General features: G+C 33.5%; 1 non-coding gene across 1 annotated transcript; it reads right to left on the bottom strand.

Annotated features, from left to right (window-relative positions):
- Window positions 1-2196: 2196 nt before the first annotated feature.
- LOC128032676 (small nucleolar RNA R71) lies at window positions 2197-2303 on the bottom strand. Its single transcript, XR_008188926.1, has one exon. It is a non-coding gene; the product is annotated as a small nucleolar RNA R71 (small nucleolar RNA).
- Between the last annotated feature and the right edge of the window lie 16441 nt (window positions 2304-18744).

Below are 18744 nucleotides of genomic sequence, written 5' to 3'. Positions count from 1 at the left end.
TTTTAATTTTAATCTAATTTATTTTGGGTTAAATAATTATTATTAATTAAATTATGAAAGGAGGCCCAATTGTACTAAACCGAGAGACTGATACAACCGAACAAATGGGCTGCCCAAAACCATCCCACATGCTGACCCAATCAGCTTATTTAGCTGATTATTTAGCTTGCAAAACAGCCCTTGAAGTTTCCTTGAAATTGCATTACACCCCTCCACTTATCAAGCTTTTGTAGATTTGCCCCTAGCTAAATTTAGTAAGTTTAAAAGCTTCAAACTTGCCATGTGTGTGGCCAACCATGGGTGAAGTTAATGGCTGATGATTTTTTCTATTTTTAGCAGCCTATCCAACCTATAAATACCCCCTTGGCTGCTAATTTGAAACACACCTCTCATACTTTCATTCTTCACACTTATCTCTCACTTTCCATCTTCAAAACCCTTCCTTTGTTCTCCAATTTTCCCTTCCATTCCCTTGCCGATTTCCCCACTTGGAAAAGAGCCCTTCAACCACCATTGGTAGCAACATTCAAGTACTTGTAGAAGCCTCAGTTCAACAAGAACTAGTGGAGACGAAGGATCAGAGCAAACTAGTCAAGCTTCGGAGAAACACCAGATTTGATTATAGTCCCTATCCTTTAATTGTTATTGTTGTTGTTATGAACACATCTATAAATAATTGTTATGTTGATATGTTTAATTTAATTAATATGGCTTAAATTTAATTCATGTTAGGTTGATTGCATTTCGTCCACTTAAGTTATTAAAATTTTGTTTGTGTTGTTATAAGTCTTGGTAAATTGTTTGATTAAGTAAAACCATGATTAAGTTAATCTTGCATTATCGTTGTAAGGTAACTAATGAATTAATTATTAAATCGTGTTGAAATTGTAATTAATGGACACAATAGTTAATCAGTGCATGTTTAATCATCTAAGGTAGCCGAGAGGGTTAAATTAGCGATAATATTAAACGGTACATTAGCCTTGCATAAATGGCAATATTGTTGTGATTAAACTGTTTCAATGTATGTGTACATTGTTACTTCACTTAATCTTTTACTTGCTTATCTAAATTGATTAATGGTTTGAATTGTCATAGTGATATGTTCAAGAGATTAGTTAATTTAGTGAGTCTGTATGTGCTATAGTTAACAAATTACCAAGTTGCTGTGAATTTATTCGTAACAACATGAACATTGTTTTAGTAATATTAAGTTAAAAAATGTAATTAATCTAACACAATTATATCATCTTGATTAAAATCATCTTTTGAAATCGTGCATTGGAACTTTTATTTTATTTTATTTACTTAGTTAAGCTTTAGTTTTTAATCACTTCCTCAAAATCAAAATATTTTTCTCCACCAAAGTGTTTTTAATTACATTCATAAATAATTTCTTACACAGTCCTTGTTGGCACGATAACTCGACATTTTCTTGTCACTTTATTATGTGTTGCGATTGTGTCATTTTCTTGTCACTTTATTATGTGTTGTGATTGTATACACTTGCACATTTCCATCGTTCCAAGTTTTTGGCACCGTTGTCAGGGACTATTTTAAAATACATTAATTTTGAAATTGTTAATTTTGCATTTTGGTCTTTTTTTCTATTAAATTTTAATTCCATTTTTTTGTGTTTGTTTCAGGTGTTTATGAGTACTGATCGGATTATCAATTTACTCCATGTAGACCCTAAGACTGAAGGGAATTTTTGACAACGAAGGAGACAAGCAATTCAGAGAAGGACAGAAGAGATGAACTACGAAAATTCGAATAAGGAAACAGAGCAAGCCTTGCTCAAAATCCTATCCTTAATTACTGATGATAGGGATAAAGCTCTAAAACAATATGCAGTGCCAGTGTTTCATAATCTTAATCTGGGTATAAGGAGACCCGAAATTGAGGCACAACAATTTGAGCTAAAGCTAGTCGTGTTCAGATGCTTCAGACAGTGGGTCAATTCAGTGGAATGCCTACCGAAGATCCTCACCTTCACTTAAGACTATTTATGGAGGTGAGTGATTCTTTCAAGTTAGCTGGACTACCCGAAGATGCACTACGATTAAATTTATTCCCCTATTCGCTAAGGTACAGAGCTCGAGCCTGTTGAACTCATTGCCACCACATTCAATTACCACCTGGCAAGAGTTAGCAGAAAGATTCCTCATGAAGTATTTCTCGCCTAGCAATAATGCTAAGTTGATGAACAAGATAACTATTTTCCAACAAATGGATGACGAGTCCTTGTATGAGGCATGGGAAAGGTACACATAATTATTATGGGAGTGCCCTCATCATGATATCCCGTATTGCATCCAACTTAAGACATTCTATAATGGTCTCAATGCTCACACGAGAATGGTAGTAGATGCTTCTACTAACGGTGCTCTCCTTTCTAAGTCTTATGACAAGGCTTATGAAATCATTGAAAGGATTTTCAGCAACAATTATCAATGGCCAACCAACTGAGTAGCATCAGAAAGACGAGTTGCAGGAGTACATGAAGTGGATGCTCTCACTTCACTAGCATCTCAGGTATCTTTGATTTTTTTCAATACATAAGAATTTTATATCTAATGGGTTTAATAATTTTGCAACTCAGCCACCCAATCAATTTGAAAATATAGCTTACGTTTATTGTGGGGAAGGACATTTGTTTGAAAAATGTCCATCAAACCTAAAATCCGTGTATTACATGGGTAATCAAAACTGAGGAAGGCAAGGACTGCAATGCAATTTTTATATCCCAATTTGGTGAAACCACCCAAACCTTTTTTGGAGTAACCAAGGGTTGGAACCAGTAACACTTACGCCCAACCTAGACTGACCCAGCCACCTATTTTCACCTGACAAGTTTAGAAACCAACTCAATCTGAACCTTCCAATAGTTTTAAGAACCTATTGAAGGCATATATGGCAAAGAATGATGCCACTTTAAGGAATTTGGAGAATTAAGTTGGTCAACTTGCTACTGAACTTAGGAACCAACCACAAGGTACTCTGCCTAGTGATACAAAAAACCCAAGAAATCCAGGGAAAGAGTATTGTAAAGTATTGACATTGAGGAGCATAAAAACATTAGAGCCCAACACTGCCGAAGTTGAAGAAGAGCTAGCTGGTGCTCAAGACTCAGTGGAAGTTCAACCGAGTGTTGAAATTCCAGCTTCACTAAAACCAGAATATGCAAAATCTGATAAGGTAATTTTGGAACCAATTAATTCAGATAAACTAACAATTTCATTAGATGCAAAATTGCCACAGAAGACGAATCAACCAGTTCCAGTAAAGAATCTTCCACCACCCTACCCTCAAAGACTTTAGAAGAAAAAGCAAGAATTCCAGTTAAAAAAGTTCCTAGGCATACTCAAACAAATTCATATCAACATTTCGTTGGTGGAAGCACTTGAACAAATGTCGAACTACATCAAATTTATAAAGGATATCCTATCTAAGAAACGAAGACTTGGAGAATTTGAGACGGTAGCCTTGATGAAGGAATGCAGTGCATATCTTCAAGACAAACTACCCTCAAAGATGAAGGACCCTAAATGTTTTACCATACCTTGCAACATTGAAGCAACGTATTGTGGTAAAGCACTATGCGATTTAGGTTCAAGCATCAACTTGATGCCCATGTCCATATTCAGAAAGTTGGGGATAGGTGAAGTTAGACATACTACGGTTACACTTCAAATTGTAGATTGATCTTTAGCACATCCAGAAGGAAAAATTGAGGATGTATTGGTACGCGTAGACAAATTTATTTTTCCTGCCGACTTTATTATTCTAGACTTTGAAGTAGATAAAAAAGTGTCAGTCATCCTAGGAAGGCCTTTCCTAGCAACTGGAAGGACCCTTATTAATGTGCAGAAGGGAGAGCTTACTATACATGTTCAGGAAATTGGGTAACATTTAACGTTTTTAAGTCTATGTGATTTCTTGACACAGTTGATGATTGTTCTGCAATATCCGAGTTAGAAGAATTAATCATAGAAAAGGAACTTAACTAAGTTGAGTACCCATTGGAGAAAATTTTGACATCAGACCCTCTAAGTGATGTAGAGGAGGATGATTACTTAGCTTTTCTACAAGCTAATCAAATCCACAATCCCGCTTTGAATCTTTTGAGTTACAGAATAGGGATTATGCCCAACCAAAAGTGTCAATTGAGGAGCCACCTAAATTTGAACTTAAGGTAGTTCCCTCACATTTAAAATATGTTTATTTAGGTTACGCTTCTACTTTGCCTGTGATTGTTTCAGTAAAGTTGACTGAAGAGCTAGAAGAGAAACTCATACTAGTATTGAAACAATTCAAGAAGGTTACCGGATGGACCATTGCTGATATTCATGGCATTAGTCTATCTGTATGCATGCAGAATATCATCCTAGAAGATGGCGAGAAAGGGATGACTGATGGATAACGATGACTGAACCCCATCATGAAGGACATAGTAAAGAAAGAAATCATTAAGTGGTTAGATTCAGGTATAATTTACCCTATCTCAAATAGTTCGTGGGTAAGTTCGGTCCAGTGCGTGCCAAAGAAAAGAGGTATTACGGTCGTTGAGAATAAGAATAATGAATTAATACTGACTAGAACGGTTATGGGATGGAGAATTTGTATCGATTATCGAAAGATGAACAAGACGATTAGGAAAGACCACTTTCCTTTGCCGTTATTGGACTAGATGTTGGATAGACTCGTGGGGTGAGATTATTACTTTTTTCTTGATAGATACTCTGGGTATAATAAAATAACAGTAGCACCAGAAGATCAACACAAGACAACATTCACATGCCTGTACGGTACATTTGCATTTAGACGCATGCCATTTGGTTTATGTAATGCACCTACTACATTTCAAAGATATATGATGTCTATTTTTACTGACATGGTTGAGAAGTATTTGGAAGTGTTTATGGATGAATTTTCAGTATTCAGAGATACATATGATGATTGCCTAGCCAATCAAGCCAAGATACTAATGCGATGGGAAGAAACAAACCTCGAAGTTAACTAGGAAAAGTGCCATTTCATGGTATGATAAGGTATTGTTCTAGGGCATTGGATAATGAAACATGGAATCGAGGTAGATAAAGCAAAGGTAGATGTTATTGAGAAACTCCCACCTCTAACATCTGTAAAGGGTGTTAGGTGCTTTTTGGGTCATGCCGGTTTCTATCGAAGATTTATGAAGGACTTCTCCAAAATTACTAAACCCTTATGCAAATTATTGGAGAAGGACAAAACATTCAACTTTAATGAAGAATGTTTGAAAGTGTTTAATGATTTGAAGAGTCGGTTAGTTTCAGCACCCATTATCGTCACACCAGATTGGGAATTGCTATTTGAATTGATGTGTGATGCAAGTGACTTCACTATAGAAGCAGTGATAGGCTAACGAAGGAACAAAGTTTTTCATCCCATCGACTATGCAAGTCAGACTTTGACGGGAGCTTAGTTGAATTATATGGTAGTAGAGAAAGAGTTACTTGCTATTGTGTTTTCTTTTGGTAAGTTTTGATCTTATCTTGTAGGTACCAAGGTGAATGTCTACACGGATCATTCGATAATTAAGTGTTTAATTGCCAAGAAAGATGCCAAGCCGAGATTGATCCGATGGGTACTCCTACTCCTAGAATACGATCTAGAAATTGAAGATCGAAGGGGAGAAGAAAACAAAGTAGTAGATCACTTATCCAGATTGGAGTCGCAAGAAGGAAATTCTCCACTTATACCCATTCAGGAGACATTTCCAAATGAGCACATACTTAGGGTATATCATGTCCATAATACCCATTGGTTTGCTGACTTTCCTAACTATTTAGCTTATGGTTTGATGCCGATTTATAGGACATATAAACAAAAGAAAAAGTTTCTTCACGATGTGAAGTATTATTTTTGGGAAGAGCCATATTTGTTTAAAAAGTGTGCAGATTAATTGATCAGGAGATTCGTGACAGAAGATGAAGTACACAAGATTTTATATCATTGTCACATAGCTTTGAGTGGGGGACACATCAGAGGTACACGTATTGCAGCAAAAGTATTGCAAGTTGGATTCTTTTGGCCAACACTATTTAAAGACGTGTATGCTTATGTAAAGAGTTGTGATCGATGGCAGAGGGTTGGAAATATTACCAACAGAAATGAGATGCCCCGAACAAACATCATTGAAGTAGAATTATTTGATGTTTGGGGAATTGACTTTCTCGGTCCTTTCCCTCCGTCTTTCGATCACAAGTGCATATTGGTAGCAGTAGACTACATTTCTAAGTGGGTTGAGGCTGAGGAATATCCGTCGAATGATGCTAAGATTGTGATGAAGTTCTTGTAGAAACATGTGTTCACAAGGTTTGAAAGCTCGAGAGCTATCATCAGTGATGAAGGGTCCCATTTTGTGAACAAATGGTTGAAATGGTTACTCGATAAGTATGGAGTGAAGCACAATGTTGCCACAGCTTACCATCTGTAGACAAATAGGCAAGCTGAATTGGCGAATAAAGAGATAAAGGGCATAAACAAGAAGGTCGGTTGTCCGAATCGACGAGATTGGTCCAAAAGACTAAATGATGCTTTATGGGCCTACAAAACAACATACAAGACACCTTTAGAGATGTCACCCTATAGGTTGGTCTTTGGGAAAGCCTGTCACCTGCCCTTGAAGTTAGAACACAAAGCTTACGAGGCTCTCCAACAACTCAACTTGGATCTTAAGCTTGCTAAAGAGAAACGGATGCTTCAATTCAACGAGTTAGAAGTGTTTCGAAAGTTCTCATATGAGAATTCTGAACTATTCAAGGAAGACTTAAAAGATGGCATGACAAGCACATTCAAGTTCGAGAATTTGAAGCAGGTCAACAAGTCTTGTTATTCAATTCCAGATTAAGGTTCTTTCCAGGTAGGTTAAAATCACGTTGGTCTGGTCCATTTATGATTCACCAAGTTTTTCCATATAGAGTTGTCGAACTTCAAGGTAGGGGAGGTAGTTCTTGAGTCAATCTCAGTGCTTAAAACATTATTGAGGGATAAAATTGAGCGGGATAAAGTCTGGTTCATTTTATTAGATAAAATTTTTTTAATTTAATTTTAATAAATAAGATGATAATAACTAATATATAATTATATTTATTATAATATATATTAATTATTATCAACTTTATATAGAATTTTAATTTTATTTATTGAGTTTTTATACAAAGGTGGTAAGAAAGTTTTCTTCTAAATTTTAATTTGTTTTAATTATTGAACTCTTCAATTTATTTTGAATTGTTAATATTTTATACTAATTGAATTTTTGAGAAAATATTTGTTTCCATCTTATATTTAGGTTAATCATGCCTTGCAAAAGGATTCGTGCCTCTGTCTAACTTTAAGAATCACAAAAAAATTTCACTGTGAAGAAGCCAAAGCGAGATATGGAAGCATTTTCGAGAATCAACAAATACACCCTGAAAAAGGCTTTACATTGAAAGAAAGCAACTATATCGATTTCATGGTGTGCATTCAACAAATTGCTGAAGCTCTCAATTGGGAGTTGTTTTATGAGAAAAGACCTAGTGTAATTTAGGAATTAGTTCATGAATTTTATGCGAATTTGACCTCAAGCGAATTAGCGAAATTTTTTTTCTGAGGAATCAAGGTACCAATAAGCTCAAACGCTATTAGTGATTCTTTGAATTACCTGATTTTGAAGACGAAAAATATTCTTCCTAGATGAGAAATATTGAGGCTGAAAATCTACAAGAAATTATCGAGGAACTTACAGTTCTAGGTGCTAAGTGGACTGTTTCAAAGAATGGAGCTCATACTTGCCGTAGAGAATATTTGACACCAATAGCGAAGGTATGGTTCTATTTCATTCAATTCAACCTTATGCCTATTTCACATGGGACTACAGTTTCATTAGAGCGAATGGTCTTATTATACTCAATTTTAACTGCAAAGATCATTGATGTGGGAAAAATCATTCTAAGAGAAATGTGAAATTGTGCCGTTAGACGTTCTGGCCCAGCTTACTTTCCCTTTATGATAACAATGTTCTGCTTGAAAGCTAAAATTCTTACAAACGTAAAGAAGACAGGTTATAACTAGGGCACAATCACAGATTGTGGCCTCTATCTGATAGCCAGAGATTTTGTTCTACAGTAACGAGTTGAAGAGAGCGATGATCTTTAAGAAGAAGAAGAATATCCCACAGAGATCAAACCAATACAGTCAGCTGAAATCCTTGATAAAGCACAACCAATGGAACCAGTAACCGAACCTGACATGTCAACCTCAATGTTTAAAACTCAATCGCCTCGCCCGGATCTTCAAGATGAGTTGTCAAAGTTTATGGACATAATGCAACATATGTAGTGGTAGCAACAAGCTTATTGGAGATATTCTAAAATACAAGATGACTCAATAAAAGGCACTCTTATGAAAATATTCAATGACACGTTTATTTTTGTGTCTGAGTTTCCAAATTTTATATTTGAACCATGGAGTCCACTATCGAAGAGGGAACGAAGCGATTCATGCAAAAACAAAGATGATGGAGCAAAAGATGAGTCAGATTCTGAGGGATTTGCAAATAAATAAAAAATGGGGGATCTTTACCTTATGTTATTTTCTTTCCTAGGTTATTTTAGGATTATGATCTATTAGGATTTTTATTTTTTGCATAATAAAACAAGAGATGAAAATCATAAATAAAAATGAACAAAGTTGTAAAGTACAAAGTGTGGCAATAGATATGTACATGTTTAGGATTGGATCTAGAGAGAGCTTGGTTCTTAAGCAGTCAAACTGACTCACCTCCTCTTTTCTAGAATCCTACATGGTGTATAGTATCTATTCACATCTAACAATGAGGACATTGTTCATCTTAAGTCGGGGGGATCGAAAAATTGAAATTATTTCCTCTTAGAATAAAATTTTCTTTTAATTTTGATTAGGTTATATTTTTTTTCAAAAATTTGAAGTTTTGTTAAGTATGCTAAACTTCAGTATGAATAAAGTTCTATTATTTCAATAATTGTATGTTAGCTGAATTGTGACATAAATGTACTCTTAATAAGGTATGTAAATCATACCATAAATTTTTTAGTTCCTTTGGAAAGCTAGACACGCATGAAAGTTTAAGTCTCTAGAATTAACTTAGTAATTTCTCGAGGTGAAATCTTAAGAAACATGGAATGTTGAAAATGATTTAGACAACTTTTGTTTGGACCTTTTGAGCCTTTCAAGCTAACCCTGATGAATTTTTATCCCTTGAAACCCAACTTTTGAGACTCTATGACTTAGTTCTATTTGAACCTTTGCAATATTTAGCCATCATTTTTCTCCTAATTATATTTAAATTGTTCCAAACACTAGACTTGGTACTAATTAGAATATTCTTTGAAAATAAGTTTGGGGGAGTTGAAAAGAAGTATCAAATGCTCAAAAAATTGTAGTACATATAGCAAAATGCTCGTGAAAAAAATAGAAAGAAAGAAAAGAGAAGAATAAAAAGAGAGAGCATATGTTCTTGAAAGAAATAGATGTACAAAAGAGCATGTGAAAGAAAAATAAGTTGGTGTATTGAAGGTAATTATTCCGAAGGTCCGATTCAAGCTGAGTCTAGGTTTTTACCCCAAATTTACCTATCTTTTACGTACCCCTAGCCTTGTCACGTTACAACCTATTTAAAAGACCAACTGATTCAAGTTTCTGTGCTACCTACATTAGTGGAGAGAAATTGCTATGTTCAACATAGAAAGATATAAATTAAACTTAATGATTGCAACTTAATCTTAAATAAGGTAATAAAATCAAATTGGTAGGGATTTAACATGTTTTTATTGAGAACGCATTTAGTCTGTTTTTGCTATCATAATGATAATTGAGATTAATTTGAACGATATGCATGCTTAAGTAGCATAAATATCAAAATTTTTATTCTTGAGCATAAGTGTACTAAATTCGTAATTTTGGGAAGAATTTTTCTGAAAGAATTTTTGAAAGGTGCTCCCAAGAAATTCTTTTCAATTTGTGCATTACTCGGTATGAGCATTGAATTAAGTTTGGGGGTGTGGAAATAAAAAAAAAAACTTTTTCATGCCTTTTTTAACTCAAATTGATGCAGTTTTAGTGTAATTCTTGTCGAAAAATATAATATAATTATAAAATAATTAAATTGTACTTAAACTATTAACATATTTAATTTTAATTAATTTTATAATAAATTTTGATTAATTTTGATTAATTTTCGATAGATTCGCATAAAGGGTGAAAATTGGCTCCCAAACACTGCTAAAAGTGCAAAACCGAGAAGTGATTTTTGAAGCATCGAGGAAATTAATTTTCAGCCTAAGATTATCCAAATTATGAATATTAATTTATAATATAATTAATTTTAATTTTAATCCAATTTATTTTGGGTTAAATAATTATTATTAATTAAATTATGAAGGGAGGCCTAATTATGGAAAATCGAGAGACTGATCCAACTAGGCAAATGGGCTGCCCAAAACTGCTCCACATGCTGACCCAATCAGCTTATTTAGCTGATTATTTGGCTTGCAAAACAACCCTTTAATTTTCCTTGAAATTGCATTCAAACCCCTCCACTTATCAAGCTTTTGTAGATTTGCCCTAGCTAAATTTAGCATGTTTGAAAGCTTCAAAATTGCCACATGTGTGACCGACCATGGGGGGGGGAGTTAATAGCTGCTAATTTTTTCTATTGTTAGCAGCCTATCCAACCTATAAATACCCCCTTGGCTGATAATTTGAAACACACCTCTCACACCTTCATTCTTCACATTTCTCTCTTACTTTCTCTCTTCAAAACCCTTCCTTTGTTCTCCATTTTCCCTTCCATTCCCTTGCCAATTCACCCTCTTGGAAAAAATCCCTTCAACCACCATTGGTAGCAGTATGCAATTGCTTGTGGAAGCCTCAGTTCAACAAGAACAAGTGGAGACAGAGGAGCGGAGCACACTAGTCAAGTTTCAGAGAAACACCAGATTTCATTCTAGTCCCTATCCTTTCAATTTTATTGTTTTTATTATGAACACATATATGAATACTTGTTATGTGAATATGTTAAATTTAATTAATATGGCTTAAATTTAATTCGTGTTAGGTTGATTGCATTTCGTCCACTTAAGTTATTAAAATTATGTTTGTGTTGTTATAGGTCTTGGTAAATTGTTTGATGAAGTAAAACCATGATTAAGTTAATCTTGCATTATTGTTGTAAGGTAACTAATGAATTAATTATTAAATATTGCATTATCGTTGTAAGGTAACTAATGAATTAATTATTAAATCGTGTTGAAATTGTAGTTAATGGACACAATACTTAATCGGTTCAAGTTTATTCATCTAAGGTAGTTGGGGTTAAGTTAGCAGCGGTATTAAATGGTACATTAGCCTTGCATAATTGGCAAGATTATTATGATTAAACTATTTCAATGTAGGTATACATTGTTAACTCACTTAATCTTTTACTTGCTTATCTAAATTAATTAATTGCTTGAATTGGCATAGTGATATGTTCAAGAGATTAGTTAATTTAGTGAGTCTCATATGTGCTATAGTTAACAAATTACCAAGTTGCCTTGAATTTATTAGTAACAACATGAACATTGTTTTAGTAATATTAAGTTAAGAAATATAATTAATCTAATACAATTATGTCATCTTTATAAAATCATCTTCGAAATCGTGCATTGGAACTTTTATTTTATTTTATTTACTTAGTTAAACTTTAGTTTTTAATTTTTAATATTAAGTTAAGAAATATTAAGTTAAGAAATATAATTAATCTAATACAATTATGTCATCTTTAGTTTTAGTAATATTAAGTTAAGAAATATTTTTCTTCACCAAAGTATTTTTAATTGCATTCATAAATAATTTCTTACACAGTCCCGATGGGTACGATAACTCGACATTTACTCGTCACTTTATTACTTGTTGTGATTCAGTACACTTTCACATTTCCATCATTCCAGTCGTCGCGATGTGACTGATTGTTTCCAAAAGAACTAAAACAAATTTAAGACACCGAAAACAAAGTTTAAATATCTCAAGTTCAGCCATTTCAAATGGTAGACCAATTCCATACATGCCAAACGATACCAAAATCTTGAGTCAAATTAACATGAATTAACCGACTTTCAGAACGACCAACTACAATACAAAATCGGTTAAAACCTTAGGTACATACCATTTTTCGAAACAAAAGAAACTATAAAAACATTATTGAGTCAGGTGTCATGTTTTGGATGTTGGATCACTTCTCGTAACCATGAGATTCACTTATACTTGTGCACGGAATAAACAAAGGGTATGCCGAGCGATAAAGCTCAGTGGTACTTTCATGATTTAAGTCAATAATATTAACATTAATATGAACTAGAAATTCAATTGATGATTTAGTCATAACCATTTCATTTCCACCTATTCATGTCATATGCTTAAATCCACACATTGCCACAATTAGCAAATCTAAATAGACATATCATATTAATATTCTACCTCCAATGATGCATACATTACCATTTCAATTCATATATTCATAACTCATATGTCAATTTCATCTACTATCTCAATTGGCAACTCAATGTATGCATTTCATGCCATACTTTCTAACAACCAAATACAATCGCTTTCATTTGTAGTTCATGTCAATTTAATTCATCATTCATGTATATAAGTATATGCCAATGGTATACTCAACCTCATTTTACTATCTCATCCTCTCTTGAGTGTATTGACTCGTTCATATTCAAATTGACCCCTAGGCTCATTTTAACCGATTCGCATGATCATTCACATGCTATTGATAATCTCATATAACATATATGCTTTTGTAATATCATTTCGTGCTATCAAATCATTTCAAATATCATTTAGTCGACTCACATTTTATAATCCGATTTCAAAATTCAATTTAACGTTTCTCCCAATACAATCTTAGTAAAAATTGTACTTGGACACATGAGTGAACTACACCACACCAAAGCACTGAAGTACCAAGCCCGTAGGCATCAAATTCATGTGCATATGCAAATACATCCCTCCACCATACCAAGGTTTCTGAAGAGATAATGAATACTCGATGATCTACAAAAAATGCTAAATCCTAAATGGCAGATCATAATCTTCACATTGTCAACAAACCTGTACAAAAATACGCATATGGCCCTATTGGCATGCCAACTGTATCCTAACCTTTCTATTACGTTTACATGGGCATCAACCGTTTATATATCATAATCCCATTCCATTTCATCATCAATTCATATATGCCCAATTTCACATAACATAGTGCATACTATATTTACGTCACATACAAATATCACACACTCTTCTATACTATATTCAATTTAGTCCAATTTTCTTGAAATTCTATATCACTCAATATGAATCATTTTATATGTCAGTATTAACTTACCTCAATAGTTATTCATGTAATCAACATGTAAATGTATATATAATGATATTAAATCATAAAAGTACAAACGACAAATGTCGTTACTCGTCTAGAACCTTCACCTTTCTTTTTCTCTAATGGAGGATGGCGATAGCTTGGTGAAGATGATTGTTTTGTTTTCATCTTTCTAGTATCAATTTGTTTATATAGTTAGATTAATAAAATATTAAGTTAATTAATCATGTTTATGTTTTAATTAACCTTGTTTATTTAATATAATTATAATCATATAAATTTAATAACTATCATCATCACCATCTTAGTCCTTTAGATAATTGCTATATAAATCCTCAACCCTTTTCTAAATTAAAACTCAATAATGATTGGACTTTTACAATTTATTCCCTAAGCTTTAATTAACTACCTTTTCGCTAAATTACTTAACCAATCTTTATTTTATTTTCATATTAACTCTACAAATATTCTTATTTTATATTTACAGATTCGATTTAGAAAAATTAGGTTCCAAAATTGTACTTTTCGACGCCATCGAAATTGGGTCGTTACAATTCTCCCCCTTAAGAAATTTTGTCTTTAAAATTTACTTTGAAACAGATGAGGATACTGAGATCTCATTGTCTCTTCCGGTGCCCAGGTAGCTTCTTCTACATTATGGCTGTGCTATAGGGCTTTCACCAATGGCATGTGTTTGTTTCTCAATTCTTTCATGTTACACCTTAACTATTTCCATAGGAATCACTTAGGAAGGATCGGATTGATATTGTCGAAGCATTGATACATGAAATACATTATGTATCATTTGCAACTCTTATGGTAAGACTAAGCGATAAGAAACTGACCCTATCTTTCTATGATTTCGTACGACCCAATATATCTGGGACTTAGCTTCCTTTTGCAACCAAAGCTCAAAGCTCAAAAAATTCTTCCAAGGAGAGACTTTTAAGAATACCTTATCGTCCACGGTATATTCATTTTCCTTCTGCTCACATTAGCATGAATTTTGCCTATTAGAGGTTGCTTTTAATCTAGCTCTTATCAACATTACCCTTTCTTTTGTTTCTTACACCAATTTTTATCCCATAATCTTTCTCTCACTCAGCTCTGACTAACACAGAGGTGTTTTACACCATCGATCATACAGAGCTTCATATGAAGCCATTTGGATGCTTAATTGGAAATTGTTATTATAGATAAATTTGGCCAAAGGCAAGAAATGTTCCCAATTAACATCAAGCTTCATAACACAGGCTCTAAGAATATCTTCTAGCACTTGAATAACACATTTTGATTGACCATCTTACTGGGGATAAAAAGTTATGCTAAAATTCAACCTCGTACCTAAAGATTCGTGCAACTGCTTCCCGAATCTGAAAGTGAAGTAAGGATCTCGATTCGAGATAATTGACACAAGCATACCATGTAGCCTCAATATCTCACAAATGTACACTTCAACAAGCTTTAGAAGTGGACAATTGGTTCTTATTTCCATAAAATGAGTAAATTTTGTCAATTTATTCACTGTCACCCAAATAACATTTCTTTTGTTCGGTGAAGTTCGTAGGCCAATAACAATCCACCTCAATTCGTTTCTACTTCCACTCAAGAACCGAAATAGGTTGAAGCATCCCAGTGTAAACCTGATGTTTAGTTTTTAGTCGCTAGCATGTCAATCATTTAGCAACATACTCGATGATTTCTCTTTTCATACTTGGCCACCCATATGATTCTTGTAAGTCAAGATACATTTTCACACCACCAAGATGCATAGTAAAAGAAACATCGTGAGCTTCACGCATAATTAGTTTCTTCAGTTTAGCATCGTCAGATATACAAATGCAGTTGTGAAATAGAAGGCAATTATACTCTTCAATGATGCAATTCTCCTTATCACCTTGTTGAGCAAGCTTTATTTTCTTTGCCAGCTTAGTATCTGCAAATTGCACTTTTTTTTTATCTAATCAATCAACATGGGCTTTGCTTTCAATTTAGCTAACAAGTTGCCATCATCACAGGTACTCAACTGAGTGAACATTGTTCTTAGTTCAAATATCAAATTTCAGCTTAAAGCATCAGTTACAACGTTTGCTTTCCCAGGATGGTAATCAATTATGCAATCATAATCTTTAAACAATTTAGTTCAGCGACGCTGTGTGAATTTTAGTTCTTTTTCGGAGAGTAGGTATTTGAGACTCTTATGATTTTTAAAAATATAGCATTTTCACCATAGAGGTAGTGCCTCTAGATATTTATAGCAAACACCATAGTGGCTAGCTCCAAATCGTGCGTCGAATAATTACTTTCATGTGACTTCGGTTGTTAAGAGACATATTCAATTACCTTACCATCCTATATCAACACATAGTCCAATCCACTTAGTGAAGCATTACTTAGTACAACATATTCATTCCTTGATTGGGGTAAGGTCAATATTGATGCTTCTACCAACATGACCTTTTATTTCTCGAAACTTTCCTAGCACTAGTCATTCTACACAATCGACACAATCTTTTGCAAGAGCTTTGTCATAGGAAAAGCTATTTTGGAGAATCCATTTATGAATTTTTCCAGCCAGGCCTAGGAAGTTTCGGATTTCTGATACATTTTTCGACAATTACCATTGCAAAATGGCTTCAATCTTTTTGGAATCCACACGGATTCCTTAGGTTGATATAACATGGCCTAGAAACACAAGTTCTGATAACTTAAATATATATTTTCTATACTTCTTATACAAGTGCTTTTCACGCAACACATACAACACAATTCTCAAGTGCTAATCAGGTTTTGCCTCTAACTTCGAATATATCAAGATATCATCGATAAAGATTACCACAAAATGATCCAAATAGTGTTAAAAAAGTGTAGTTCATGAGATCTATGAACGCTGCAGGAGCATTCTTCAACCTAAATAGCGTCCCTAAAAATTCAAAGTGACCATACTGTGTATGGAACGTTGTTTTTGGCACGTCATTATCTTTTTAATTTTAGTTAATAATATTTGGATCTCAATTCAATCTTGGTAAATACATCCAAAGATTGTGGTTGACTTGTAGACATTGCTTGCTTACGACCAAAATGACCAACCGAAGGCAAGGAAATGAATTATCCACTTTTTATTCTTGACATTTGATCCATGATTTAGGGCCTTTCCTCATTGTAACCCTATTGTGCAAATTGATGGAACCTGATTGTATGGGAAATATAAGCAAATCCTCGTTGTTACGACAACATAAGGTAGTAATTGAAACCTATTATTGATAGTGTTTTCCATTATGGAGGAAGAGAACATGGAATTGTTGTAATTTTTTTGACAAACTTGTGGAGGCATGTTGTTAGGTAAGACAACATTTGCTTGATTTTTGATTGATCAAAGAGGCTTATTGCGACGATTAAGCATTCCAAAGTTCCATGGATATCCGTGTACTGCATTCGTCACATTGCAATTAAATTTCAAAAGGACTTTAAGAATGTAGATTGGCATAAAAAAGTTACGAAAATGGGTAATTCAACAATTCTATTTTTAATATTTTGAATACATTTAGAAACATAAAGAAATTATAACATGGCTTGTGAAAATATGTACGTAAGGTACAAGTTGCAACAACACCATTTAAGAAAAAGAATGGTAAGACTTTAGGTTAAAACAACTACTAATGTAATGAACTTTGTTAATAGCATGAAGTTGTTTCAATGGCTTAATGTTTCGATAACGAGTCTTGCCATGGACACATAACCACCAACCTCACAAATCTGTTAATACTGCCTTGAAGTGTACACAACATCTGGCCATTTTGGCTATTTTCTCAAATATGTTCTTCAAGTTGGCAACCTTGATGCAAAGAATGGAGGAAAAATAAGCAAAATAGATGGCGGTGGGACACGTCTACTGTGAGGAGTAGAGGAAAACGATGACAAACAACACATGAAAGGTGAGGTCGATGTCTATTGATATGACATAAATTGATACGTCAAATCAAGCTCTCTAATATACATAGATTTGCTTATATGTTTTTGTCAATTTTTTACTTCTAAGCATTAATAAGCATTTTTGTTTAGTTTTACACCTTTTTGAGTCTTAAATTGGCCAAACGTGCCATAGGAAACCTAAAAATGTAATTGAGCTAGTGTAGGGAGACAATAAGGGCTCAAACTCGAGGAGAACGTCATTCACAGTGAGCGTTGCGACACTAATGCCATGAAATTTGTGATATCCCTGAAGGTGCTAAAGTTAAGAAATTAAGTCCTTTTTTAGTTGTATCACGACACTGAGACCCCCAAGACCCCAATTTAGCTACTATTTTGGGTATTGTGACACTAAAGGTTGGGTGTTGTGATACCATTGCCTAACAGGTGAAAAACTGCAGAGGCAATTTTATGTCCAAACAAGCTTAAGTCTTTTTTTATTATTTAAGGGCATAATGATCAATGTTAGGTTAAATGTTAGTAAAATGTAAATACTATTTTATAAACTTTAGAAGAGAGAGATTTTGTTGGATGAACATTTTCTCCTTAGCTTTTCATAGTTTTAGGTTAGGTTTTCTTTTCTTTTCTTTTCATTTTCGATTAGGTTTAGAATAGATTTTTTGTCTTCTATTTCTTTTATTGTTGAAGAATATGCCAAAGAAAGATGATAAAACTCTTGGGCTTTAGTGGACTTCCATAAATTAAATGAGCATTTTCTTAAACCATTTACATTTATTTTATGCTTACCATGTGTTTGATAAAATGCTTGTAAGAAATCTATGTTTGATTATGTGCTAAATTAGTTGATGGATGGTTGATTGGTTACTTTTTAGTTTAAGTTAATTTTTATTCTTGGTTAATTGATTGTTCTTTTATATAGAATTGCTTAGAATGTTATACTTGACACCTTGGAACGACGGAAATGTGCAAGTGTACACAATCGCAACAAGTAATAAAGTGACAAGTAATTGTCGAGTTATCGTACCGACAGAGACTGTGAAAAGAATTATTTATGAATGCTATTTAAAACACTTTGGTGAAGAAAAATATTTTTTTTGAAGAGGGTGATTAAAAACTAAGATTTTAAACTAAGTGAACTAAATAAATAAATCTCAAATGCACAATTTCAAAATACGATTTTAATCAAGATGATATAATTGTTTTAGATTAATTACATTTCTTAACTTAGAATTATTAAACTCATGTTTATATTGTTAAGATTAAGTTCACAGCAACTCGATAATTTGCTAACTTATGAACATACTCACCTACCAAAATCCATTTATCTTTTGACTATACCCTATGTAAATTCAACCGATTAAACAAGTCTTAATAGGCAAATA

This window comes from Gossypium raimondii, chromosome 1 (genome assembly GCF_025698545.1).
Source record: "Gossypium raimondii isolate GPD5lz chromosome 1, ASM2569854v1, whole genome shotgun sequence".
NCBI lineage: Eukaryota > Viridiplantae > Streptophyta > Magnoliopsida > Malvales > Malvaceae > Gossypium > Gossypium raimondii.
This window is presented reverse-complemented; position numbering and strand designations above follow the sequence as displayed.